The sequence below is a fragment of the Lepidochelys olivacea genome (assembly GCF_965140295.1).
Source record: "Lepidochelys olivacea isolate rLepOli2 genome assembly, chromosome: 1".
Taxonomy (NCBI): domain Eukaryota; kingdom Metazoa; phylum Chordata; order Testudines; family Cheloniidae; genus Lepidochelys; species Lepidochelys olivacea.
The window spans coordinates 53023418-53050891 of NC_140411.1; the positions used below are offsets into that span (position 1 = coordinate 53023418).

Here is a 27474-nt window from a genome sequence, read left to right on the forward strand (position 1 = left end):
TCTTGAAGCCAGATAGGTCTTTTCCCCACTACTTCCCTTGGAAGGCTATTCCAGAACTTCACTCCTCTGATGGTTAGAAATCTTTGTCTAATTTCAAGTCTAAACTTCCCGATGACCAGTTTGTTTCCATTTGTTCTTGTGTCCACATTGGTACTGAGCTTAAATAATTCCTCTCCCTCTCTGGTATTTATCCCTCTGATGTATTTATAGAGAGCAATCATATCTCCCCTCAACCTTCTTTTGGTTAGGCTAAACAAGCCAAGCTCCTTGAGTCTCCTTTCATAAGACAAATTTTCCATTCCTCGGATCATCCTAGTAGCCCTTCTCTGTACCTGATCCAGTTTGACTTCATCCTTCTTAAACATGGGAAACCAGAACTGCACACAGTATTCCAGGTGAGGTCTCACCAGTGCCTTGTATAGCGGTAGTAAAACCTCCTTATCTCTACTGGAAATACCTCGCCTAATGCATCCCAAGACCACATTAGCTTTTTTCATGGCCATATCACATTGGCGGCTCATAGCCATCCTGTGATCAACCAATATTCAAAGTTCCTTCTCCTCCTCTGTTACTTCTAATTGATGCGTCCCCAGCTTATAACTCAAATTCTTGTTATTAATCCCTAAGTGCATGACCTTACACTTCTCACTATTAAATTTCATCCTATTACTATTACTCCAGTTTACAAGGTCATCCAGATCCTCCTGTATGATATCCCGGTCCTTCTCTAAATTGGCAATACCTCCCAGCTTTGCATCATCTGGAAACTTTAGTAGCACACTCCCACTTTTTGTGCCAAGGTCAGTAATAAAAAGATGAAATAAGATTGGTCCCCAAACCGATCCCTGAGGAACTCCACTGGTAAACTCCCTCCAGCCTGACAGTTCACCTTTCAGGATGACCCGCTGTACTCTCCCTTTTAACCAATTCCTTATCCATCTTTCAATTTTCATATTGATCCCCATCTTTTCCAATTTAACTAATTCCCCCCCATGTGGCACCGTATCAAACGCCTTACTGAAATCTAGGTAAATTAGATCCACTGCGTTTCCTTTGTCTAAAAAATCTGTTACCTTCTCAAAGAAGGAGATCAGGTTGGTTTGGCACAATCTACCTTTTGTAAAACCATGTTCTATTTTGTCCCATTTATCATTGACCTCAATGTCCTTAACTACTTTCTCCTTCAAAATTTTTTCCAAGAACTTGCATACTACAGATGTCAAACTAACAGGCCTGTAGTTACCTGGATCACTTTTTTTTCCTTTCTTAAAAATAAGAACTATGTTAGCAATTCTCCAGTCATGCGGTACAACCCCTGAATTTGCAGATTCATTAAAATTCTTGCTAATGGGCTTCAATTTCATGTGCCAATTCCTTTAATATTCTTGGATGAAGATTATCTGGGCCCCCCCCCCCGATTTAGTCCCATTAAACTGTTCCAGTTTCGCTTCTACCTCAGATATGGGTATTTACCTCCATATCCTCATTCCCGTTTGTCATGCTACCATTATCCCTAAGATCCTCATTAGCCTCATTAAAGACTGAGACAAAGTATTTATTTAGATATTGGACCATGCCTAGATTATCCTTAACCTCCATTCCATCCTCAGTGTTTAGCGGTTCCACTTCTTCTTTCTTTGTTTTCTTCTTATTTATATGGCTATAGAACCTTTTACTATTGGTTTTAATTCCCTTTGCAAGATCCCACTCTACTTGACTTTTAGCCTCTCACTTTATCCCTACACATTCTGACCTCAATAAGGTTGCTTTCCTTGCTGATCCCTCCCATCTTCCACTCCTTGTAGGCTTTCTGCTTTTTCTTAATCACCTCTCTGAGATGCTTGCTCATCCAGCTTGGTCTACAATTCCTGCCTATGAATTTTTCCCTCTTTCTTGGGATGCAGGCTTCTGATAGCTCCTACAGCTTTGACTTAAAGTAACCCCAGGCCTCCTCTGCCTTTAGATCCATAAATTCTTCAGTCCAATCCACTTCCCTAACTAATTTCCTTAATTTTTGAAAGTCAGCCCTTTTGAAATAAAAAACCCTAGTTACAGATTTATTTTTGTTTATCCTTCCGTTCAGTTTGAACTGAATTAGCTCATGATCACTTGAACCAAGGTTGTCTCCTACAACCATTTCTTCTATGAGGTCCTCACTACTCATATAATTATGCCCCCTGCAGATGAGAAACTAATGGAAAATCAAATCGGTAACAAAGTTTCCATTCTAATTAATAAAATCTCCACTATGTCTGGGTAGTGGTGAGTGAGACAATAGTGTAAGGACAGATAAAATTATGTTTCGTTTGTTGTCCGGTGGATTGGTGGCCCATCCAGAAGCTTGCATCAGTGATGATCTCTCTGGTAGTATTAGAGGTGTGTGACAGATGTGACGGTAGGAAATCACAGAATGTTCAGAGAATGTTGTATCAACTTTATAAATGTTATATGTATCTTTATGAGCTTGTTACTGATTGTTTTCCCTGCTAAATGAGTAGGATAAAACATCCTTCCTGCAGGAACTAAAGTCAATGGAGAGTAATTAATGTAAATCCCCACTATTTAAAACAGGTACTAAGGCTTTTGAAGTTTGATGCGCTGGGCAAACAGTAGCCAGACTGGTCTGACTTGGCTCAAAGACTTAAGATGACAAAGGACTTGAAACTGTGTAAAATAATGGCCCTGACCTGGGGAGCGGGTCACTCAAACTTGATTCAAGGACTGACAGGCCTGAGACTGAGACCAGAGACAGGCCCTGTAATAGAACTCCTAGTGTCTCCTTGTGGAAGATGGGTGACCAGCTGGTAAGCTAGGAATGCACATAAGCTGTTTATTGTTTTTAATGTATGTTTTCTCTGAAATGCATTTGTTCTGAATATATAATATTTTGCCTTAGCAAAATGGCTAGTCACTGAATAACCCTGTCATTGTCCATCAGAGAACTGTACTGCAGGAGTTGAACTGAAGTTAGACCAGCTAGGGTGACTACACCGAATTGCAGGGGTCTGCAGCCTATTACCCTGGTCTGCAGAAATTGAATCACATCATTTTGCCTCAAGAAAGGTGAGAGGCTTATGACCTGGGTAGGGTGCCATCAAAGAGGCCATGAGGGAGTAAGAGGTGCAGTTAACTCAAGAACTGTGAGAAGGTGATTCTGCTAGGCTTGTTGTCTGGTCTGAATACTATTTGAGAGATTTTAGAACAGACCTTGGAACTTCTACATGTGTTCACTGGAGGAAGTGGGTATTCAGTGGATATTGAGACTATCAGATAACATAAATTTCAGAATGATGTAGTAAATAACACATGAAGTAAATAACATAGGTATCAGTTTCCTAGTACATGGTAGAATAATAAATATGCTGTTATGTGTCCATAGGACTCCCAAATACCTCATTGACAGCAATATCCCATTGCTACTGTAAATGTAGAGGATATTAAACATAGAAATTATTACTTAATTGTCTGTCTAAACACAGAAGAGGAACACAAGAGTGCAGATTCCTGGGAAGTTTTTAGAAAGGAAACTTGAAATCTGACAGTTATCTCATTATATAGTAAGTAGTGCAGCGGTATCTAAACCTTACCTGGTGCATGTGCCTAGTTATTACAGCATAATGGAGTATGTTATCTATATAGTAAGATTCCAAGATTGTCACTCTGTGTGGCAATCTAAAGAGATGGAAACGGCAACAAGCATGGCTAAGAGGTCTTTTTTAGGGCTGTCAAGAGATTAAAAAAATTAGTCACACGATTAAAAAAATTAATCTCGATTGATCGTGCTGTTAAACAATAATAGAATACTATTTATATAAATATTTTTGGATTTTTTTCCACATTTTCAAATATATTGATTTCAGTTACAACACAGAATACAAAGTGTACAGGGCTCACTTTATATTTATTTTTTATTATAAATATTAGCACTGTAAAAATAAAAAATAGTATTTTTCAATGCACTTAATACAAGTATTGTAGTGCACTTTCTTTATCATGAAGGTTGAACTTACAAATGTAGAATTATGTACAAAAAAACCTGCATTTAAAAACAAAACAATGTAATACTTTAGAGCCTACAAGTCCACTAAGTCCTATTTCTTGTTTAGCCAATCGCTCAGGCAAACAAGTTTGTTTACATTTACAGGAGATAACGCTGCCTGCTTCTTGTTTACAATGTCACCTGAAAGTGAGAACAGGCATTCTCATGGCACTATTGTAGCTGGCGTCGCAAGATATTTACATGCCAGATGTGCTAAAGATTTATATGTCCCTTGATGCTTCAACCACCATTCCAGAGGACATGCTGATGATGGATTCTGCCTCAGTAACCGTCCAAAGCAGTGCAGACCAACACATGTTCATTTTCATCATCTGAGTCAGATGCCACCAGCAAAACGTTGATTTTCTTATTTGTTGATTCGGGTTCTGTAGTTTCCGCATCGGAGCGTTGCTCTTTTAAAACTTCTGAAAGCATGCTCCACACCCCATCCCGATCAGATTTTGGAAGGTGCTTTAGATTCTTAAATCTTGGGTCAAGTGCTGTAGCTATCTTTAGAAATCTCACATTGGTACCTTCTTTGCATCTTGTCAAATCTGCAGTGAAAGTGTTCTTAAAATGAACAATATGCTGGGTCATCATCCGAGACTACTGTAACATGAAATATATGGCAGAATGTGGGTAAAACACAGAGCAGGTAACATACGCCCCCAGGGACTTCAGTCACAAATTTAATTAACACATTATTTTTAACGAGCGTCATCAGCATGGAAACATATCCTCTGGAACGGTGACCAAAGCATGAACAGACATACAAATGTTTACCATATCTGGCATGTAAATACCTTGCAATGCCGGCTACAAAAGTGCCATACGAACGTCTGTTCTCACTTTCAGGTGACATTGTAAATAAGAAGCGGGCAGCATTGACTCCCATAAATGTAAACAAACTTGTTTGTCTTCGCAATTGGCTGAACAAGAAGTAGGACTGAGTGAACTTGTAGGCTCTAAAGTTTTAAATTGTTTTGTTTTCGAGTACATTTATATAACAAAAAAAAATCTACATTTGTAAGTTTCACTTTCACGATAAAGAGATTTCACTACAGTACTTGTATGTGATAAATTGAAAAATACTATTTTTTTTGTTTATCAAGTGAGCAGTGTACACTTTGTATTCTGTGCTGTAATTGAAATCAATATATTTGAAAATGTATAAAAACATCCAAAATATTTAATAAATTTCAATTGGTACTCTATTGTTTAGCAGTGCGATTAAAACTGCGATTAATTGCAATTAATTTTTTTGAGTTAATCGCGAGAGTTAACTGTGATTATTCAACAGTTCTAATCTTTTTGTACAGAATATCACCAGGTTGAATCTTGACTGGGATTCACAGTCTGTTAACATCCATTTCTTTAGTTCTCACCCATGTGGTGTACAGCTACAGCAACGCATGTATTGATGCCATACCAAGAGTCCTAGCCCATTGTGACGTGAGAGATAACTTAAGCAATCTCTAGCCTTACTCTATATCTAATTTGCATGCAACAATTTCATTGGCTGTATGAAGAAAACTTCACAAACTATGGATTACTTGGTCCAGGTGCCACACCCATGGTAATAATGTTGTGAACTTCTATAGCAATGTTCATCCTAAACTCTTAGAGTGCTTTACAAAGATAAGATTTATTCACGTTAGAAGTGGGAAAATTGAGGCACAGAAAATCACATGCTGAAAGTCACAACATGAGACACTGAGTCAGAAATAGGACCCAGTTCTCCCAGCGGAGGGCTCAGTCCACACCCAACGTTTGTACTACTTCAAACAAATTTTTGTATAAGGCATAAATCAAGCCCGCTTTACACAAAGGAATGTGGATTTACCTGTATGACCGGCTTCCTTACAGGCAGAGGACAATGAAAGGACATCTACATATAAGGTAAACAAAGCCATCAAGCTAACGAGTGGTGTTAGAAACTATTTTGTGAACACAGCAGCGGTTCAACTCTGCCCCCTGCAGAAATCTTCCTGGCTGTTGAGACAGAGACAATTTGACTTTGGGAAAGATAAGGAGGGGTCAGAAGACATTCTAGGTGTCTGTCACCTTGATAACAGCGTTCTATGAAAGTTGGATCCCCTGGCCTGGAGGGTGAGAGTGGCTGGTAATTTGATGCAAGTGAGAAACTTGCTTAGGCAGATTGTAACTTGCTAAAAATAAGTTTTAGTCACTGGGAAGCGTGTTTTGTTTAGTATAGTTTGTAACCATACCTGTCTGTTTTTCTCTTACTTAGTACCACTGAAATCTCTGTTCATTGTTGATAAACTTATGCTTCGTTTTACTACAAACCATATCAGTGCCGTTATGTTGATATATAGAGTGAGTCCTGAGGTAACTAATAGGCTGGTGTGTACACTGTCTCTCTGGAGGCAGAAAATTTAATTTCTATGAGTGTCCAGTGAGAGAACTGGAGTGTCCTCTGGAGAACTTGGGTTCACTGATTGTTACCTGTAAGGCAAAGTGAACACTGGCAGTCTCAAGGAGCTTTCTGGTGAGGCAGACAGTCTGGTGCGCCTGGGAACTGACACTAAGGCACCAGACTGTCTACACTGGCAAACTGTCTACATTGTCTACACTGGCAACTTTTGTCGCCAAAAACTGCCTTTTGGCTACAAAACAGCACACTAAAATGGGACTTTTGTAGCCCAGTTTTGGCAACAAAAATCCTCCACCCCTACGAGAGACTTCTGTCTTTTCCCCTCCCTTTATTGTCGACAAAGAGCCAGTGTAGACACTGCTGATTGTTTTGTCGAGTGAACTGGCTTCCGCCAGTATCCACAATGCCTGCCCTGATTGCTCTGCTCAGTGTTTTGATCTCTGCTGCCCTGCAGGCACGTGCCCCTCACCTTTCAAAGCTCTGGGAAGTATCTGTGTGCTGCTCCGTTTGGGGAACATAGAAAGAGCAAATCATTGGCACGCTCCTGTTCTGCCCTGCGCTAGGAACACAGCAGCAGGCAGACGGCTGCTGCAGGAGGAGCGGGACAGACTGCTGTGCTGCTTTGCCCTTCCTCAGCACGGAGAGCTCACAGAGCTAGTCATGATGCTGCTCTCAGCAGCTGAGGGGGCTGTGGGGGAATTTGGAGAGAATCCCAAGATGCACAGCCATCAGCTCTTCCTTCCCACAACACTGCTCTGTGGGATACATACCCATGGTGCATTGCTCACCCTGTCGACGATGGTGTCCCCAATGTGGACATGATCTGCGACGGAGCAAGTGTGAACACCCTTTGGCGATTTTTGTTTTGTCGACTTTTGGGTGTCAACATAAGTTTTGTCAACAAAACTTGTTAGTGTAGACAAGCCCTGAGTCTAAGCTCCAATAAAGCTCACTGGCTAAGGCAGGGGGGTAACACGTAGTTTACAGTTCTGGGTGTCTTGACAAAGGCATCACAATTGGTTAACACTTTATCAGACCATTCTTATAGAAGCTGTTCAGTCAGAGCCTCAGCCAGCTCCCACTGACGTCAGCGAGAGCTTTGCCACTGGCTTCAGCGATGGCAGACTAAGCTCCCACTGAATAAAGCAACAACTATATAAACAGCACTTTCGGCCAACAACTGTTCGCTTTACTGAAAGTTCTTTGCTGCTTGCTCATTTGCATTACAATGGCAGGGATTTCTGTTGACTTGCTACTTTACTAAGTAGAAAGTAATTCTGGTTAATGATTTCACATTTCAGAATTTTCTAATGTTCTAAAGACGGAGAATAAAAACACATTTTACATTTTGCAAACACATCACACCTTACTTTGCAAGTTAAACATGTCATTCCCCATTAGGCATGTTATATTGGTACCTCAATCAGAAATCATATTAAATGCCAGCAGACATCTTGTGCAGACAAAGCTTTAACAATTAATGGGGATGTGGGGGGAGGGGAAGGGAGAGAGAAGGGGAGGAAAGACACCCACCACACTCCAAGCAATTCATCTGCAAAATTTTCCAGTTCTGGTAATCTGTTAACTTGCTTAATTTAAACAAGTTACTTGCTTTTAATTAGAAGCTAACTGGAAAAACACGATGCTCTCCATTAGAACTGTTAGAATTTAAGTTTCTTTAAAAAAAAACAATATGGAATATGGAAAATTAAAATCACTGGTAGTAGGACTGACTAATCAGAATTAAATCTAATTAGCAAGATTTTTTTTCCTCTCCCCAGGAGTCAAACCTCTACTCCCAATTGTACCAATGTAGCTAAGAACAGAATTTGACGTTGCGTTTTTTCTGTTTCCCCTCTTTACTTAAGGTTGATTCATTTTGCTAGAAATCCTTTTGTAACAAAATCTCCTGGTGTGGCTAGCAAAATGCACACTTACGCGTTCTCCAGGGACCACACATGACAGGAATTCAGACATTCTATATTCTTCATTTTTGTTCAAAAACTTACTGCAGAAAGAATCAGAGGAAAAATACATAAACAATAGAACCAACATATGGGGATTGATTTAAAGCCCATTTAAGTCAATGGGAGTTTTTTCCATTGACTTCAATGGGCTTTGGATCTAAGCCCTTAGGCCCCAGTTCAGCAAGGTACTTAAGCACAAGCCTGACTTTAATCACATGGTTGATTTTACTGAAGTCATTGGGCTACCTATGTGCTTGAACATATGGCAGACACTTTCATACCTTAATGAAATGGGGCCATGCTGCATAAGGACACTGGATACACATTTATTGTTCAATGGAAACAAAGTCCCATATTATTTCAATACTATTGCAGTGTGCTAACTGCAATTCTAGTCACAATGAAGCTCCAATAGTGAAACTTTTCTGTGAACCAATCAGATTTCTCTGTAAACAAAGTCCACATAGATCTGCAGTAACAGTCATTTAGATTCAACAGTCTAACTTCAAATTTATTAACTGGTACAGAAGAAAAACTAAAGTTTTTAACTGAATTAAGTATTTTAAATCTGGCTTGTAATTTGAGTAAGACTGGTACACTATGGTACCTTCAATGCATTTCAATCCCACACATATCTCTCAGTACTAAATTGACCATAGTGGTAAAGCATTGACAGAATGAGTCAGGCAAATAACCTAAATGAGAATATTAAAAAAATGTATAAACCCATCAGAAACAATTATAAAAATAAAGAATGATGAAACAATGAATTTTCTATGTGACAGGGTTGGGCCAGATGGCTACAGGAGAGTGATCCTATTGGGATCAGGAAATGGGCGGGTGGAAGCGGAGGGTCCACAGACCTGGAAGCCAAGTGATTAGAAGACAGCTGTATTAGCCCCAGGTTAAGCAGGTCCCTTTTCCCTGGGTAAAGTAACAGGGGCAGTTCCAGAACAATCAGGAACTTGCTGGAACCAATTAAGGCAGACAGGCTAATTAGGATACCTGGAGCCAATTAAGAAGCTGCTAGAATCAAATAAGGCAGGCTAATCAGGGCACCCTGGTTTAAAAAGGACCTTACTTCAGTCAGTGAGGGGCATGCAAGGAGCTGAGAGTGAGAGGGCGTGCTGCTGGAGGACTGAGGAGTACAAATGCTATCTGGCATCAGGAGGAAGGTCCTGAGGTGAGGATACAGAAGGTGTTGGGAGGAGGCCATGGGGAAGTAGCTCAGGGAGTTGTAGCTGTCACACAGGTGTTACACGAAACACTGTAGACAGCTGTGATCCACAGGGCCCTGGGCTGGAACCCAGAGTAGAGGGAAGGCCCAGATTCCCCGTATCCCCCCAACTCCCTATTGGATACAAGAGGAGTTGACCTGGACTGTGGGTCCTACCAGAGGGGAATGTCCCTGGACTGTCCCCCGACCCACTAGGTGGACCAGCAGAGACTGTGGGGATTGTTCTCCTTCCTTTTCCCCATGCTGGCCAGTGACGAGGTTAGCTGAGCGAACGGCAGGTTTGAGCCACTAGCAAAAGTGACCATACTGAGGGCTGCTGTGAATCTCTGAGGCAAGCAAATCCGCCAATAAGTACAGGACCCACCAAGGCAGAGGAAGAACTTTGTCACAGCATTTACGAATATCAAAGTGGAAATAAGTCTCCTTTTAATCCTTTTGGCAAGTGTTAGAGGGCTTTCCCTCAACCCTCCCACTTTCCTGGTTCTTGTCATGCAGACAGCAAGCAGCAAAAGACCAGAAGTCCGAAGTGCAGACAATGCAATGTTTATTGGGGTTAGTTTCCAAGAAAGCATATTCCGAAGCCCTTCACAGAGCATTTAACCCCTATCCCCCTTCACAGCTCTGACACCGCAGAGCCTTGCCTGTGTCCCTGTTCCCTATTCTCGTTCCCCCACTTAGCAAGCATGATTCCAATTTCCCCTTCCACTTCCTGTTTGACCCCATTTTATACAGTAAAATTCTCAGCTACACCTTAACCAATCTTTTTACTGAAATTTAACTAACCAATCCTAACATATTGTAACATAATTCTCTAACCAATTATATCCCACTACCCTAATTAACTTACACCTAGCAAAATGAATTGTACAGCAGACAGAAACAATTAGAGAACTAGACAGATTGACAATAGAAAGGTGGGGGCCACAAAGATAAAACAATACAGAAATGAGGGTTTCACAACCACAACTATTGATAAGTGATTTCTTGCCAGACAGGATGCTATCAAACTAAGTTTTCTTTAACCATCTTAAGATCTGTTTCTTTATCTGGTGATGATGGGCATTATCAGGACAGGATCATCTTCCTAACAGCCCAATATACTTTATTTCAATGTGACTGGTTTGGAATGTGAGGATGTGACCCTATGCTTCCCAACTTATGCCTGCCCTCCTGCTTAGCCAAAGGCCTCAGACTATCCTAGTGAGAGAAGGCCCATACACAGGCAGACTATGATTTTGATTTTTTGTTTTATACCTCTATAACTAGCTAAGTGATAAAAATACACCTAAGTTCTTAAAGTATAGGCCTTTACAGGCAGGCCTGAATATGCATATTCCAACAGCATGCAGCTAAAGATTTCTGGAAACCAGAGTTCCAAGTGCAGAATTATCATAATTTCTGTGAATATAAACTTTACAACTGAAATGTTATGGTCAATATACAGTTTCTTTGCAAACATCTAATATCTATGATCAGTTTGTCAAGTCCCGTTTTAGTTTTCAAAGTATATAAAATTAACATAAAATTAGTTTTAGTTACCTGTAACAATCTTTATACACCTAAACAATTGCTTGGAAACTCACATTTTCCTGTCAGACATTTATAACTGCACTCCACTCTATGCAGTGAACACAAACTATTCTGTTTTAAAAAGACATTTGTTGCTGTAAACACCAATATTACATTTTGTGAAAATAAGGTTGGTTTGCAAAACCCAATATGAATACAAGGTTGTTGTTTTTTTTAAATAAAAGCAAAAAAAAAAGCAGATGGTTTTTCAGCTATTTCTCTAAACTCTTGTGAACTTAACCAATGCATACACATCTGAGCATGGGAAGCTATAAGCAGAAGTGAAATTGATGCACCTAGTTTCAGTCTCCAAGCTTGGCTGTATTGGACAAATAATCCACCTCTAAAAAAAAAAACAAAAAACGGTTGTTTTCAATTAATAATCTCAGGCATTAATGATATGTGACGTATTCTGTTTTTTTTTAAAAAACACACATTATTTGTATTTTGAAGATTCAATCCCAGAAAGCTATTTTAGAAGGAAATGTCTGACTGAAAAAAAAAATCTCCTTTTACAACTATAGTGGAAGTTTAAGTTCCTTAAATCAGGTTTTCAGCATTGAAAACAGTTATTTGTATCCATGAGGATGAAGTCTGGCATATTGTATGACTTGTGGAGATAGCTTTACTTATTGCCTATTCTCATGGACAGCGAGGATCAGTCCAGAAAAACAAAACATGACAAGATTCTTTTATTCCAGATCTCCTGGCATTGCAAGTTCTTCATGGACCACAGGTGATGGCAGTCTAAACATTCTCTGCTCTTCATTACCGTGAATCTGACTCCCTCACAGACAATTTGCATTAGTATTGCTGGTACTGTGCCGGTAAAGGCAGAGTACGGTTTCTATCGTTATAGCAGCACAGTTTATCTTGCTGGTGGTAAGAGTAATCAAGATGATGAGAATCCACATTCATTCTCATTCACAACTAGCATCAAAAAAAGACCAGGCACAAATCCGGAGAGCCTTAACTCAGGCTAACTCCCACTGAAGACAATTGTCTGAATAAGGATTTAGTCTCAAGGAATTAGTTATGTTTATATTTAATATTAGTAGTGTCATATGAAAGCTGGATAAAATAAAAGTGGCAATATTTTATCTAGCACATATGTACTTGAGACATGCTAGAAGTGGCACATTGTTCGACTATGCAGAAGACACTAAACTGGGAGGAGAGGTAGATACGCTGGAGGGTAGGGATAGGATACAGAGGCACCTAGACAAATTAGAGGATTGGGCCAAAAGAAATCTGATGAGGTTCAACAAGGACAAGTGCAGAATCCTTCACTTAGGACAGAAGAATCCCATGAACTGCTACAGACTAGGGACCGAATGGCTAGGCAGCAGTTCTGCAGAAAAGGACCTAGGGGTCACAGTGGACGAGAAGCTGGATATGAGTCAACAGTGTGCCTTTGTTGCCAAGAAGGCTAACGGCATTTTGGGCTGTATAAGTAGGAGCATTGCCAGCAGATCCAGGAACGTGATCATTCCCCTCTATTCAGCATTGGTGAGGCCTCACCTGGAGTACTGTGTCCAGTTTTGGGCCCCACACTACAAGAAGGATGTGGAAAAATTGGAAAGAGTCCAATAAAATGATTAGGGCAATAAAAATTATTAGGGGCCTGGAGCACATGACTTATGAGGAGAGGCTGAAGGAACTGGGATTATTTAGTCTGCAGAAGAGAAGAATGAGGCGGGATTTGACAGCTGCTTTCAACTACCTGAAAGGGGGTTCCAAAGAGGATGGATCTAGACTGTTCTCAGTGGTAGCAGATGATAGAACAAGGAGTAATGGTCTCAAGTTGCAGTGGGGGAGGTTTAGGTTGAACATTAAGAAAAACTTTTTCACTAGGAGGGTGATGAAGCACTAGAATGGGTTGTCTAGGGAGGTGATGGAATCTTCTTCCTGAGAGGTTTTTAAGGACAGGCTTGACAAAGGCCTGGCTGGGATGACTTAGTCGGGGATTGGTCCTGCTTTGAGCAGGGGGTTGGACTAGATGACCTGCGGAGGTCCCTTCCAAACCTGATATTCTATGATTCTATTTTGATTTATTGGCAGTTTGTTTTAGACCATAAATATGACTTTTATAGGGCAGTTTCTCTTTCAAACTGTGTCCAAAAATGTAGTGAGGAGAGAAATTAGAACCTAAAGGGACAAGAGAGATGAGAAGGTTTCAGGGGAGATTTGAGGATAGATGAGCTCAAGAGACAAAGGAAGAGAGTTCTAAGATAGCAAGACCTGCAGAGGAGTCTGCACCAGAGCTGGTGAGACTATATGGAGACAAGTAGGTATAGCAAGTTTTATTCTGAACTTTACCATTTTAAAAAAGCAATACAGAGAAAACCTTAACACACCTGTTTATAACGGCAAAAGCTAAAATCAGACTCGAGTAAGTGTTGCACAGAGCTGTAACTCGTTGATATAGACCTAGCTCTAAAGAGGGTCAACCAATGGTTTAGCAATTTCAGGCTCTGATTCAGGAAAGTATTTTTTATTAACATTTAAAAATTAGTAGTAGTTCAGGATGAGTGTGATAAGTCACATTGTTCAATGGTCGAAAACCAAGCAGCACTGCATCTAGTTTAATTGTTTAAGCTACGTGAAATGCAGAAATAAACAAGTAGTTATAAATGGGGACAGGTTTGTGACCGTTTAAAATTTAATTTTAATCGTCTGATGTCTGAGGAACAAGGGCAAGGCTTCTTTATTTAAAACGTTAATTTTATCTTGGCACACTTCCTTTAAGCATTCAGAAAAACAAAACCAGCCCTGGAAGCCTTTTATTATGGGAGATGTAACTACAGAGTTCCACACTTATGACCCAACCACTACAGCAAACTCTATTAATGAGCTGTAGTGTTTGGGCCATTAGAGTAGAATACCTTAGCATAAGCAAAAAGAACAGGAGGACTTGTGGCACCTTAAAGACTAACCAATTTATTTGAGCATAAGCTTTCCTGAGCTACAGCTCATGCTCAAATAAATTCGTTAGTCTCTAAGGTGCCACAAGTCTCTTTTTCTGTTTGCGGATTCAGACTAACACGGCTGCTACTCTGAAAAGTGTAGCATAAGTGTTGGCAGTGAGAATACAGCACAAGATTCTGCTTTTTTTTTAAAAAAAGTATTGCTTTTCACATCAATATATGTAATAGTAACTATACAAATAGTATCAATGTATGGATCTGGCAGCTGGAAAACTTTTCTCCTTCCCCGCCCAACCCCCAGGTTAAACAAAAGGGTACATACAAATGGATAGATTTCCAAACTTTGTCTTTACAATAATTTGCAAATTTTGTAACCTGAGAGATGTTTCAGTCATTTAATACAGATAATCCAACTGCAACTAAGTAGGATATTAACTTTCATAGAATTGATTTTTCTATGAATGTCCCAACATCAGGACCAGCTCGTTCACTGGTAAATCATCATGTAGGTTTGCACATTTTTTTTCAAACATGTTTTCATTTTAAGACACAACCACCAAATGAATATGAAATCCAAAAGGGGCAAGAGTGATTTAAAGCTCACCTGTGAGCTTCCCTGATCCTACTACAGCACTCTGATGCCTGTGCCACCTGCAACAGTCAGAAGGGGCCAAAAGTGCCACAAAAGCTCAACACGGAATCCTTGCATCACCCTCTTTTCTCTACCCATACCCTGTCCTCCTCCCAGGCCAACAGAAAAGAGAGACATAGTACAGGCACTTGTGTTTATTCTGTGCCACCAGAGGATCCCCTGTTACAGATGTGATCTTTTATCTATCAACAGTGCAGTGCAAAGTGGCTGCACTGCACCAGAGAATCTGGCCCCATTGTCTTGCTCCTCTTCCTTAGCTTTTCCTGCTATGGTTTGTCATCTTTTTATGCTGTGCTTTAGCCTACAGTATATGTTCCTCAGATTAGGGACAGAATCCTTTTGTTTGCTCATAAATCACCATGTAACACCAGCGTTAAGAATCAAGCCTAAATCTACTAAAATTTAAATGTATACGAAATTTTAAGTAATAAGTCTGGGATAATTGAACGGTGGAGCTGTGTGTAACATAACATCCAAAAACTGCAAAACCAGGGAAACAATTTAAACATTTTGTTTGCAAACTATATTAAAACCTCAAGTCAACATTCCACTATATAGATACAAGTGTTTGCAAATACAAGCTCTGCAAATACAACTGATAATAAAATAACCAACTCTTATTTCATTTTTGCTCCTACTTAAACACTAATATTTGGATAACTCACACTAACCTATGGCACTGCAGTAGGAGCTAAAGTTACCTTGTGATATCTAGGGTCCTAGGTGAGGGTAATATTCTTTCATGTTATGACATTGGACATGGCCTTAATGCTAGGTGGCTCAGAAATGTGTGTATCCATTTGTTCTCTTGATCCGGTAGAGCAACTTACAGCATTGGTAATTAACAGGTGTTGTTCAAGGAAAGTGATAGGACATATACTGGACAGTCAGCAACATTAAAGTACGGTTTTAGATTGTTTCTGGAAGGCATAATCTGAAGAATTTCTTGGATACCAAGCTGATATTGTGCAGGCCTGTGCTAAAAAGAGTTGTAGCAATGGAAAGGAAGTCTTGATACCAATGGCACTGCAGGTGGAGAAAGAACTGAAACTTTCCAGTTGGTTGTTGCAGTAGATCCATAACAAGGGATAACTTCAGGCCAGAACTTGATGGGCTGAGATGCACATGAGGAATTAAAGCTGAGGGCTGCAGTAGGAATACATTTATTTTTAAAAACCCATCAGTGTTGTCAGAACCAGAGAGGTCAGATAACCTTAAATAAGATGCATTTGAATTATACCCCCTCTCCCACCATGATTTTGGATATTTTTAGATTCAATCCTATTCTTTACTTCATGCCCCCCAAAAACCTCAACTCTCTTTCCACCCCTCCCAAAAAAGGCACAGTCAGTATCTTTTATATACATTATGCAGTTGAAATACTCATTAGCATATTCAAATATCTGAGACAGTCAGACACTAGTCTTACTGTGGATGGGCCAGTACTAAAGAACTTTCCAGCGATGCTATCAGGGACATTTAGGCATAGCTAAAATTAATTCTTTGTTTGCTAATTCTTATGTGTGAACAGAGTGTTGATGAAGAAGCTGTTGCCCTACAGTAGGCTGTGAATAGTCAATATAGCATTTCTACAATACTAATATGTTATCTGTACATATAAACAAGGTTCACTGAAATTTAGCAACACAGAAACTATGTGGTAACTCCCAAGTGTTCTCAAATGTTTCTGTAGTTTGGGCCAGATCTTGTCTTATGAACCACCACCTCTTCTGTTTGATTCAGAAGCTTCCCTGTGTCATCCATGGCAACTGCTTACATAGAAAAGCAATATTAGGAAAATATTACATACATTTAAGATGTCTTAAAGCAAGTTAGCAAATGAAATGGTGAGACTAGCCACCAATATGAGAGACAGGATAGCTTTCTGCAAACCACTACCAAGTGCTCTAGGGACCTCAGATTGAGAACCTCTACTATAAAAATATCCTATTTTGTGGTGTTCACACCATTCAGACACTTGAAGACTGATCACATTGGAGCACTTGGAAAAGAGGAAGGTGATCAGGAACAGTCAACATAGATTCACCAAGGGCAAGTCATGCCTGACCAAAATGATTGACTTCTATGATGAGATAACTTGCTCTGTGGATACGGGGAAAGTGGTGGATGTGATATATCTTGACTTTAGCAAAGCTTTTGATACGGTCTCCTGCCATACTTTTGCCAGCAAGTTAAAGAGGTATGGATTGGATGAATGGACTATATGGTGGATAGAAAGCAGGCTAGATTATCGGGGTCAACGGGTAGTGATCAACGTCTCGATGTCTACTTGGCAGCCGGTATCAAGCGGAGTGCCCCAAGGGTCGGTCCTGGGGCCAGTTTTGTTCAACATCTTTATTAATGATCTGGATGATGGGATGAATTGCACCCTCAGCAAGTTCGCAGATGACACTAAGCTAGGGGGAGAGGTGGATACACTGGAGGGTAGGGATAGGGTCCAGAGTGACCTAGATAAATTGGAGGATTGAGCCAAAAGAAATGTGATGAGGTACAACAAGGACAAGTGCAGAGTCCTGCACTTAGGACGGAAGAATCCCATGCACTGCTACAGGCTGGGGACTGACTGGCTAAGCAGCAGTTCTGTAGAAAAGGACCCGGGGATTACAGTGGATGAGAAGCTGGATATGAGTCAGCAGTGTGCCCTTGTTGCCAAGAAGGCCAGCGGCATATTGGGCTGCATTAGTAGGAGCATTTCCAGCAGATCGAGGGACGTGATTATTCCCCTCTATTCAGTACTGGTGAGGCCACACCTGGAGTACTGCATCCAGTTTTGGTCCCCCCACTACAGAAGGGATGTGGACAAATTGGAGAGAGTCCAGCGGACTGCAACAAAAATTATTAGGAGGCTGGAGCACATGACTTATGAGGAGAGACTGAGGGAACTGGGATTATTTAGCCTGCAGAAAAGAAGAGTGAGGGGGGATTTGATAGCAGCCTTCAACTACCTGAAGGGGGGTTCCAAAGAGGATGGAGCTACACTGTTCTCAGTGGTGGCAGATGACAAAACAAGAAACAATGGTCTCAAGTTGCAGTGGGGGAGGTCTAAGGTGGATATTAGGAAACATTATTTCACTAGGAAGGTGGTGAAGCACTGGAATAAGTTACCTAGGGAGGTGGTGGAATCTCCATCCTTAGAGGTTTTTAAGGCCCAGTTTGACAAAACCCTGGCTGGGATGATTTAGTTGGCGTTGGTCCTGCCTCGAGCAGGGGGTTGGACTAGATGACCTTCTGAGGTCTCTTCCAACCCTAATATTCCATGATTCTATGATCAGTTCAAAGACTGGTAGATTGGTTTTGCCTCCAATTCTGAGACCATTTGAATCGGTGACAACTCTCTAGAAGTTTGGATGATTAGTTCAACTTGGACAAACTCAAGGAAAGAAATTTTAAGATTCTTTAAGACTACCTTTACTGGAATTCACCAGAGTAACATTTTGAATGTGATTTGGGGTCTTTGCAAGACACATTCTATAAAACAGTAATTGGATATTTAGTATTTACAATTACCTGTCCACTCTTCAGCACAGTTACATGCAGCAGCAGGACGTGAGGACAACACATTCATGTACTTGTTGGTCCAGGATCACGCTGCTCTCCTAGGTGAGGTAGTATTAATCACTGCATTATCTTCTTCATGAAAAAAGGGAACATAGTTAACATACCTTACACACAAGGAGAAACTACAGAACAGGGGTATTGCTTTGTAGTCACACACTTTGAATGAGAGCCCACTCTGAAAAGTGACACCTTTCACACAATCAAGAGGTTAGAGTTTTGGCTTATGTTAGAAACCATCAGTGATGAAAACAAAAGCCTGATATGGGGAGTGCGCCCTGGTCAGACCAGGTTGCACTCCCTCAAATAAATATTACTTTTGCGGTGTTTTCATTTTAACCTTTACTGGTTTATCAGTAATTTTAAATACTTGCTGAGGTGCGTGTGGTGGGCTAACTAAACTGAAGGAAAAATATCAGGAAAACTCTGTAAAAGAAAAGGCCTAGCATGATCCACTCTGTGCAAGGCAGACCCTTTCTAGGGAGGCTTTCAGGTACTTCAAGACAATTGACAACCTAGATTTGCAGAATTTTAGAGCACCATTTTTGTTGTTTGTGGTTCTTAAATGGGCAAGAACAAAAATTAATCTACATAGAATCTAACTGACAAACTATAGCAATACTCTATGAGGTCCATATTTCACTGGTGAGTAGGATATTGTCAGTGACTTTTACTGCTTGCTTTCCTCCTCATTATTTCCCTTTTCTGGATGTAGTGTGACAAACTAAAGAATTCATTGTTTGTTTGGTAAGCAGCCTTGGCAAGTGATGGAGTCCCTCAAGGGCTACTGCATGGTAATCTCTCAAGTTTCACTGAGTTGCATTCCAATGAGTGACCCAATGTGTCTGAGGGTTATCTATCATTTACTCTTCGTGAAAACAGAACTCTGGTTTTCATTCCTAAAACACACGTGCACACACAAATATGGAGCTATCAAATCTGCCTGCAAGGCTCCATTGTAAAAGTACCTCAGGAATAGTTAAAGTGATGGCAGGGGACTCTATCAACAGGAGCATCTTACGCATCTGCATATACTTGGTGCCTTTATAACTGCACGTTGGGTCAAACAAGCAGCACTCAGAAGAGCAATATGCTTAGCTAGTACAAAGCTGGGAAAAATCACTCTAAGAAGAGAATCTCACCACAGCGTAACTACTCTTCTTGTGCATGCCACATATAGACAGCATACAGCAGCTCTCACGTGAAGACAAATGAGTGAGATTCAGTGTCTGAAGAACCTGCATCAGTCAAGCATACCTTGGTGCCGGGTCATAGTTTGGAGGTGATGGATGTCTAGGCATCAGCTGCCTCTTACAAAACTTTGTTGCTCTGAAGTACCTTTACAGTCTAAATACAATTAAGAAAATGCTTTATTTAACAAAAAAAGTGCATTTGAGGCACACCATTATTACATATATCAAAGAGTTCAGGGCAGAGTAACAGCCTGAGGAATCCTATCCCCAATACACCTCATGTATTCACCTGTTGCCTTAATGAAACCCTTTGTATATGCTGTCCATAAGGACTCCTAATATTGCTCTCACATTTCTTCACTTTTATAGGTCTTAGCCTGCTTTCCCCACTACCACCTCAGCCCAAAATCTAAATGCCATTTAAAATTAAGAAGTATGCTAAAACATACTTTGTGTCCTCTGGTATATTTTTTTCTTACAAGTTAGGGATTTAAAAATCTGGAGTGATCACTACTTATTTCTTCCAATATTCTGGATTTAATATAATCCTGTATAATTGGTATTTAGAGATTTAGCAAAGAGCGCTAGTGGCTAAACTAATTATGAGTTTGTAATCCTGAATCCTTCACCTTAAATGCTCTAGTCTATTGTGTAGCGTCAATTATTCTCTACAAGTGACCAATTAATATAATATGAGTATTTTTCATCACCTCTTTCTGGAGTCTGAAATGCTTATGTATTTGGGGATATTTGAGGTACACTGTCTCTTAAAACCAAAGTTTGGTACCAAGTTCAAATACGAGTGCTGATTTACATGACAGTGCTACAAAAGTATTTGAAGACACCATGAAAGAGCATAAAACCGAAAAGGGTTTCAATTCACTCCTTCTTCTTACACAAAAAAGAGGAGACATTCAATTAAATTGAGACACTGTAAATTTAAAATAAATAAAGGGAAATACTTTCCTATAACACACAATTGACCTGTGAAACTTCTTGCCATAAATATTGTTGGGACAAAGACCATAGCAGATTTTTTTTTTAAAAGGATTGAACATTTGGTGGAGGAGGAGAACAATCAGAATTACACAACTGTAAACATTTTTAAAAATGCATCGCTTTTGCAGGGGATATAAACCCTCACGCTTCAGGACATACACCAACCTCTTACTGGAAGTAGAAAGAAGTTTCCCCTTGTGTGCAAGTTATTCCATAACTGCTCACTATAGGGGTTCTTAAACTTTCTTCTAACCACCCAGTAATAACTGCTATCAGAGATCAGACACAGGACTAAGTAGGCCACTGGTCTGATCTGGTATGGCAATTCTGATGCTTCTACGTTCCCCTTTGAAAGAAATTTTAGTTAAATAGAAAAGGGTAGTTTCTTTATAAAATAGAAGGGTGGTCTGAAATATTTTTTTCTTGCTTATTTTAACCACAGAAATGTCCTGTCTTCCCAGATTTTGCTGGAGGATTCTAGGTGGGAGCTTTCTTAGCCCGTAATTGCAGGTGTGACAAAGAGTTAAGAGAAACAATCCTTGTGACACATGTTAAACAAAACAACAACAAAAACCTAGTTTTAAAAACGGACTTAAAAATTCCTCTGCCTCAGTTGTTCAAGTTTTGTTGTTCTGCATGATGTTAACTCTAATAATCCTATTAGTTTTTTTCAGTCACTCCCAAAATCTTCCAGGAAAAACAAGGTGACTCAGATCAGAGTTTCTTTTAAAAAGAAAAATAAAAGCATATTCTTGGGTGGGAGGGGCGGGGGAGAACACACTTATTTAAAAAACAAAAACAATTAAGCCAAAAAAATCCTAAAAATCTTCTTCCTTTGCAACTTACCTCTAAGCACTGAACATGAAAGCCACTCTGACCTGCAGCTATCACTGCATCAGATGCTCTAGTGTATAACAGTCAGAAATGAGGCAGAACAATAAATGTGATATAAGCAGGAAGTCAGGGAGCTCATTTGTTTTAAGTCTGCTACAAGGAATTAATTCAGTATCCTGTAGCCCTTATTTCTGCTTCCCTGGAGAAATGTAAGATACTGGACCAACTTCTATTTCTTGCATTAATTTAAAACATGAAACTTATAATGGCTACTCCTCTGATATCAGTAGCAAAGAGTAAATGCTGTTCATGTATTTTTTTTTCCTTTCTGGGTTGAAGGCTGCCTACTTAATCACCCATTTTCTGAGGAACCAAGGGAGGGAGGGGGGCATCCTTGTGAAATTAAGAAGGCATAGCACTTAGTGCTGCAGACACTCTTTTATTGAATATATATAGGATCTTTATACTGTTACATGGAGTCTATCAGCAATACCTTGTTCCCAAAGGTCCCATTGAAGTCAATGGGCCTACTAATATGCTAGAAGTTAAGTATGTCTGTAAGTGCTTTAATGAATCAAGGCCCAAAATGGAGATGCTGTTTTAATAATAATAAATATGTGGGAAACTCAGCAGGTATATGCATAGTAAGATTACCACCTCCAGTTCACACCTGTTCATTTGGGAGGGAAGGGACGAGTCTGGTTTTTCACAATACTTATTCACTTTCTTCCTACACATTCATACCTCTCTCTCTCTCACTCACACACACACACACACACACTCACAAAACTCAAGAGTCTAACTCTAGCCAAAAGAAGTTTCTTGTTGAACTACCACAAAAACTGCATTCTTTCACATACACATATACAGGTTTCAGAGTGGTAGCCGTGTTAGTCTGTATCAGCAAAAACACGAGGAGTCCTTGTGGCACCTTAGAGACTAACACATTTATTTGGACATAAGCTTTCGTGGGCTATAACCCACTTCATCAGATGCATGGAGTGGAAAATACAGTAGGCAGGTATAAATACACAGCACATGAAAAGATGGGAATTGCCTTACCGAGTGGGGGGGTCAGTGCTAACGAGGCCAATTCAACCATGGTTGATGTGGCCCATTCCCAATGGTTGACAAGGTGTGAGTATCAACAGAGGGAAAATTATTTTTTGTAGTGACCCAGCCACTCCCAATCTTTTTTCAGGCCTAATTTGATGGTGTCAAGTTTGCAAATTAATTCCAGTTCTGCAGTTTCTCGATGAAGTCTGTTTTTGTTACAATTCTTGATTTCTGATTTGTGTTCATTTTTTCTTTTAAGTAGAGACTGTACACAACAGTGGTATCCGTAACTCACCCAACCATATTGTTAATCTATCCAGCTATACTCTTAGCCTGGAAGAAGAGTCTGTCCTATCTCCTTCTGCCTCACTACCCCCACGAACAAGATACAGTTCTACGGTGACCTGGAATCCTACTTTCGCCGCCTCCGACTCAAGGAATATTTCCACCACACCACTGAACAGCACACAAACCCACAGAAACCTTCCTATCAATGCTACAAGAAGAAGGATTCTGCATGGACTCCTCCTGACGGTCGAAACAACAGAATGGACTTCTACATAGAGTGCTTCCACTGATGTGCACGAGCTGAAATTGTGGAAAAGCAGCATCACTTGCCCCATAACCTCAGCCGTGCAAAACACAATGCCTTCCACAGCCTTAGAAACAACTCTGACATCATAATCAAAAAGGCTGACAAAGGAGGTGCTGTAGTCATCATGAATAGGTTGGAGTATGAACAAGAGGATGATAGGCAACTCTCTGACACCACATTCTACAGGCTATTACCCTCTGATCCCACTGAGAGGTACCAAAAGAAACTGCACCATCTGCTCGGGAAACCCCCTGAAGAAGCATAGGAACAAATCTACACAGACACACCCCTAGAGCCCCGACCTGGGGTAGTCTATCTTCTACCCAAGATCCATAAACCTGGGAATCTTGGATGCTCCATCATCTCAGGCATTGGTACCCAGACAGCAGGATTGTCTGGTTATGTGGACTCTCTCCTCAGGCCCTACGCTACCAGCACTCCCAGCTATCTTCAAGACACCACTGACTTCCTGAGGAAACTACAATCCATTGGTGATCTTCCAGAAAACACCATCCTGGCCACTATGGAGGTAGAAGCTCTCTACACCAACATTCCACACAAAGATGGACTACAAGCCGTCAGGAACAGTATCCCTGATAATGTCATGGCAAACCTGGTGGCCTAACTTTGTGACTTTGTCCTCACCCACAACTATTTCAGATTTGGGGACGATTTAGACCTTCAAGTCAACAGCACTGCTATGGGTACCCACATGGCCTCACAATATGCCAACATTTGTATGGCTGACTTAGAACAATGCTTCCTCAGCTCTCGTCCCCTAGCGCCCCAACTTTACTTGGGCTACATTGAAGACATCTTCATCATCTGGACCCATGGGAAGTAGGCCCTTGAGGAATTCCACCAGGATTTCAACAATTTCCACCCCACCATCAACCTCAGCCTGGACCAGTCCACACAAAAGATCCACTTCCTGGACACTACTGTGCAAATAAGCGATGGGCACATAAATGCCACCCTATACCGGAAACCTACTGACCACTACACTTACCTACATGTCTCCAGCTTTCATCCAGGCCACATCACACGATCCATTGTCTACAGCCAAGTCCTAAGATACAACCACATTTGCTCCAATCCCTCAGCCAGAGACAAACACCTACAGGATCTCTATCAAGCGTTCTTAAAACTACAGTACCCCCCTGGCTGGGTCACTACAAAAAATAATTTTCCCTCTGTTGATATTCAGACCTTCTTGTCAACTGTTGGGAATGGGCCACATCAACCATGATTGAATTGGCCTCGTTAGCACTGACCCCACACTTGGTAAGGCAACTCCCATCTTTTCATGTGCTGTGTATTTATATCTGCCTACTGTATTTTCCACTCCATGCATCTGATGAAGTGGGTTATAGCCCACGAAAGCTTATGCCCAAATAAATGTGTTAGTCTCTAAGATGCCACAAGGACTCCTCATTGTTTTTACACATATGTACAGGATGTTGGCTTTTTTCCAAACCAGCAGTTAGGTGAGTGGCAGAGCATTATTCAGAACTGTACAGCACTCATTAAACTAGAGCAGTCTCTGAACTCGTATGGGCATCAGATATCTACTTTCCATTTTAAAATACAGGGGTGGGTGGGAGTAAAGACAAATAACTAACCAACGGATCTTTTCAGTACACTCATACTTCTTGCTTGAATTACAAGACTGCCCCAGTGGCAGTTTACAATGTCCTAAATTTCCATTCTCATCTGAAAAGCAGAAGAAGGAAAAAGTTGTAAGCTGATAAACAAAAAGAAATTAAAGGAATTCTGGAAGCACCAACATTAAAAAAATATTTGGAAAGTGAATTGGGGCAGTTTCCTCAACATATTAGAATAAAAAGGGTGTTTTTTTTTTACCTAATTAGCAAAATAAATAAAGGAGGATAGATAATGCAATCATCTAGATCAGGCAGAGGAATTCAAAATCCAGTAGTACAAAGGCATGAGGCATTTGCTCCTTAACAGGTAACCTTTGGGTTGTGTAGTTATGGTACATAAACCCCTTGCATATTTGCACCAAGAAAATCCAACTCCATGGTCCTGGGGGCTTTTGGGGTGGGGGCGGTGGAGGTGAAGAATAGAGAAAGGAAAACAAAATAGAAAAGACATTTCATAAGTATTTATTTATTTCATGTCCTTTTGAAATCATAACTGCTTTCACAATTTTGTATTGACCTCTTTAAAGATATTGAAGTATGGTTCTATTCAAAGTAACTATGCAAAATTGGCACCTTCTTACTATGACCTGCTCTCTTTCTATTCAGAGCCATATCCGTTCACGTTAAGAGAAAAAGAAAAGATTTTAAACTGTTGGTTTTTTTCCTAATGAGTCCTGTAGACAACAATCAACACAGCTAAGAGAAAGCGAGCTGTATTCTGTTTCTTCATGTGACTCAATTATACCTATTGTATAATGTGTTGTCATTAGCCTCAACGAGGACAAAATTTGGCCTGCGGAATCTTTATTACTGGCAATATGCAAGATGACTGATAGCAAGCTGAGTGTGCAAAACTGGCAATTAGGAGGAGAAATAAAAAGCTTCTATTTGAGAAATGAATGCATATGATACAGAAGTTATTGAAACACTTAGATATAGTCCTATGCCTTTTCCTTTAAAATAAAAAGTCACTTTTCAGAGTTGTACCATGCTTTACGCTTATTCAGGTGAACAGGATATTTGCATTGTGCAGAAACAGTATCTTTAGAAAAAGTCAAGTCACTATAGTTTTTCCTCAAAATATGAAAAAAGGTCCTGATTTCTATTGAGGACTAATGTCCTTTAGAGAGTTGTTTACCCAAATAACTCTCATCACATTGAGAGAAAGGCCTAAATTACAATGTCTCTACATAATAAATTCCTCCCTTACTGCCTTACAAAAAACATCTTTTAAGTCTTTTTTTTATGAAAACTAATTTTCTCTTAGTTCTGAAAGTATGTGCTAATTGATAACTATATTAGAAAAACACTCAAGATGAAAACTGAGGGTTTACCTGTGTTAAATTATTACACTTTTTTAAAGGTCCAGATTATTTTTCACTGTTTGTGCTGGTTGGTTTTGCACTTCACTCTGTTTGGACAAAGAAACTAGACAGATTAATTTCACTTTCTGATTCTCATGCACAAGAACAAAGTGGGAAAAAAATGACATTTCTCCCTCAAGGCTTTTTCTTGTGTCTACTATTGTTAGAAATAGAATACCTAAAGAATACTATAAATGGGAGAGATTGATGGAAATAAACTTATTTTCCCCTTCTAGTTTGCTTACTTTGTGCATCTGACAGCACTTTGTGTGTGTGGCCAATCAAGTCAGTTTCCCTTTTTGTTTGTGTGGCTTTTTCAAAGCAAAAAAAGAAGAAAAAGAAAACATGTAAAAGATAGGAAAGGGTCACATATAACAAAATTTGCGTGGGGATTCTGGCAGTTTAAGTTCCCAAAACTGCTTTATTCATGTAAGCAACACATGAGATTTAAAAAAAAAAAAGTCTCAATTTAAATTAACAAAAAACTCTTCAAAAAAAAGTTTGGATACAAGAAGGAATCAAGAGTCTGAAGAATCCCCATGCTGTAGTAGACAACATGTAGAAACCGAAACAGACCTGTACTTGGGATGAGAATCCCATTCTTGTAACTCTTCATCTTAAAAAACAAAATGTCAAATATACAAGCTGAAGGAGGAGGCTCCTGATTTAGGCCCATGCAGGTAAACACCTGCACTCACACAGTGTTCCTTTTTGAAGTCATGGATCTGCCCAGGCAGTTCTTAGTGCAGAATCAGGGACTGAACTGATAGCAGTACCAGTTCTCTCATCCTTTCCAGAGGGGAATATCACTCACACACACACTCTACATGACGGCCATCAGAAAGGTTAACAATCTCTTGCCAATGTCCCTGAAAAAGTTGGAATGAGGGTTATTTCTCTAACAGGTTTTAAAGGAACATCATAGATTCTTAGGAATTAGTGGAAATTCAAAGCTACCTAGATGATCAATAGTCATCTAGTTTTATAATCAATACAAAAGTGTCAAATCTTGCTGATACTATACTTCAAAATTGTTGTTCTGCTACAAATTGAATTTTTACTCACCACTATCTCAGAAAGAGGATGTCCAGCATTTGACTACAATATCCAGTTTATCTGTTGTGAGTGGTTCAATTAAAATAACATCTGCTCCATGTCTTGAAACGCAATCTAAGGAGACATCTGATTAAATATTGATCTTGTACTTTTCACTGAGTGGGTAAATGAACAAAAGGTGCATACACCTTCAAAATTCTCAGGAATTATAACAACAAACAGCAAGTTAATATTTCTCTTTTAGGTGAATCTGGAAAAGATTTGTTTCAGGCTAAAAAACAATTACTTGGACAATCAAGAATTAAAATGGCCAAGTTAAAGATGACCCTTAAAAGGAAATAATATAGGTTT

At 39.9% G+C, this 27474-nt stretch overlaps 1 long non-coding RNA gene across 1 annotated transcript; it reads right to left on the reverse strand.

The window, feature by feature from the left end:
* Positions 1-15402: 15402 nt before the first annotated feature.
* On the reverse strand, positions 15403-27253 carry LOC311514418. Its single transcript, XR_014709880.1, has 6 exons — positions 27133-27253; positions 26038-26114; positions 24662-24752; positions 19620-19709; positions 18315-18437; positions 15403-15932 (listed from the first exon to the last, which is right to left on the reverse strand). It is a non-coding gene; the product is annotated as an uncharacterized lncRNA (long non-coding RNA).
* Positions 27254-27474: the final 221 nt, after the last annotated feature.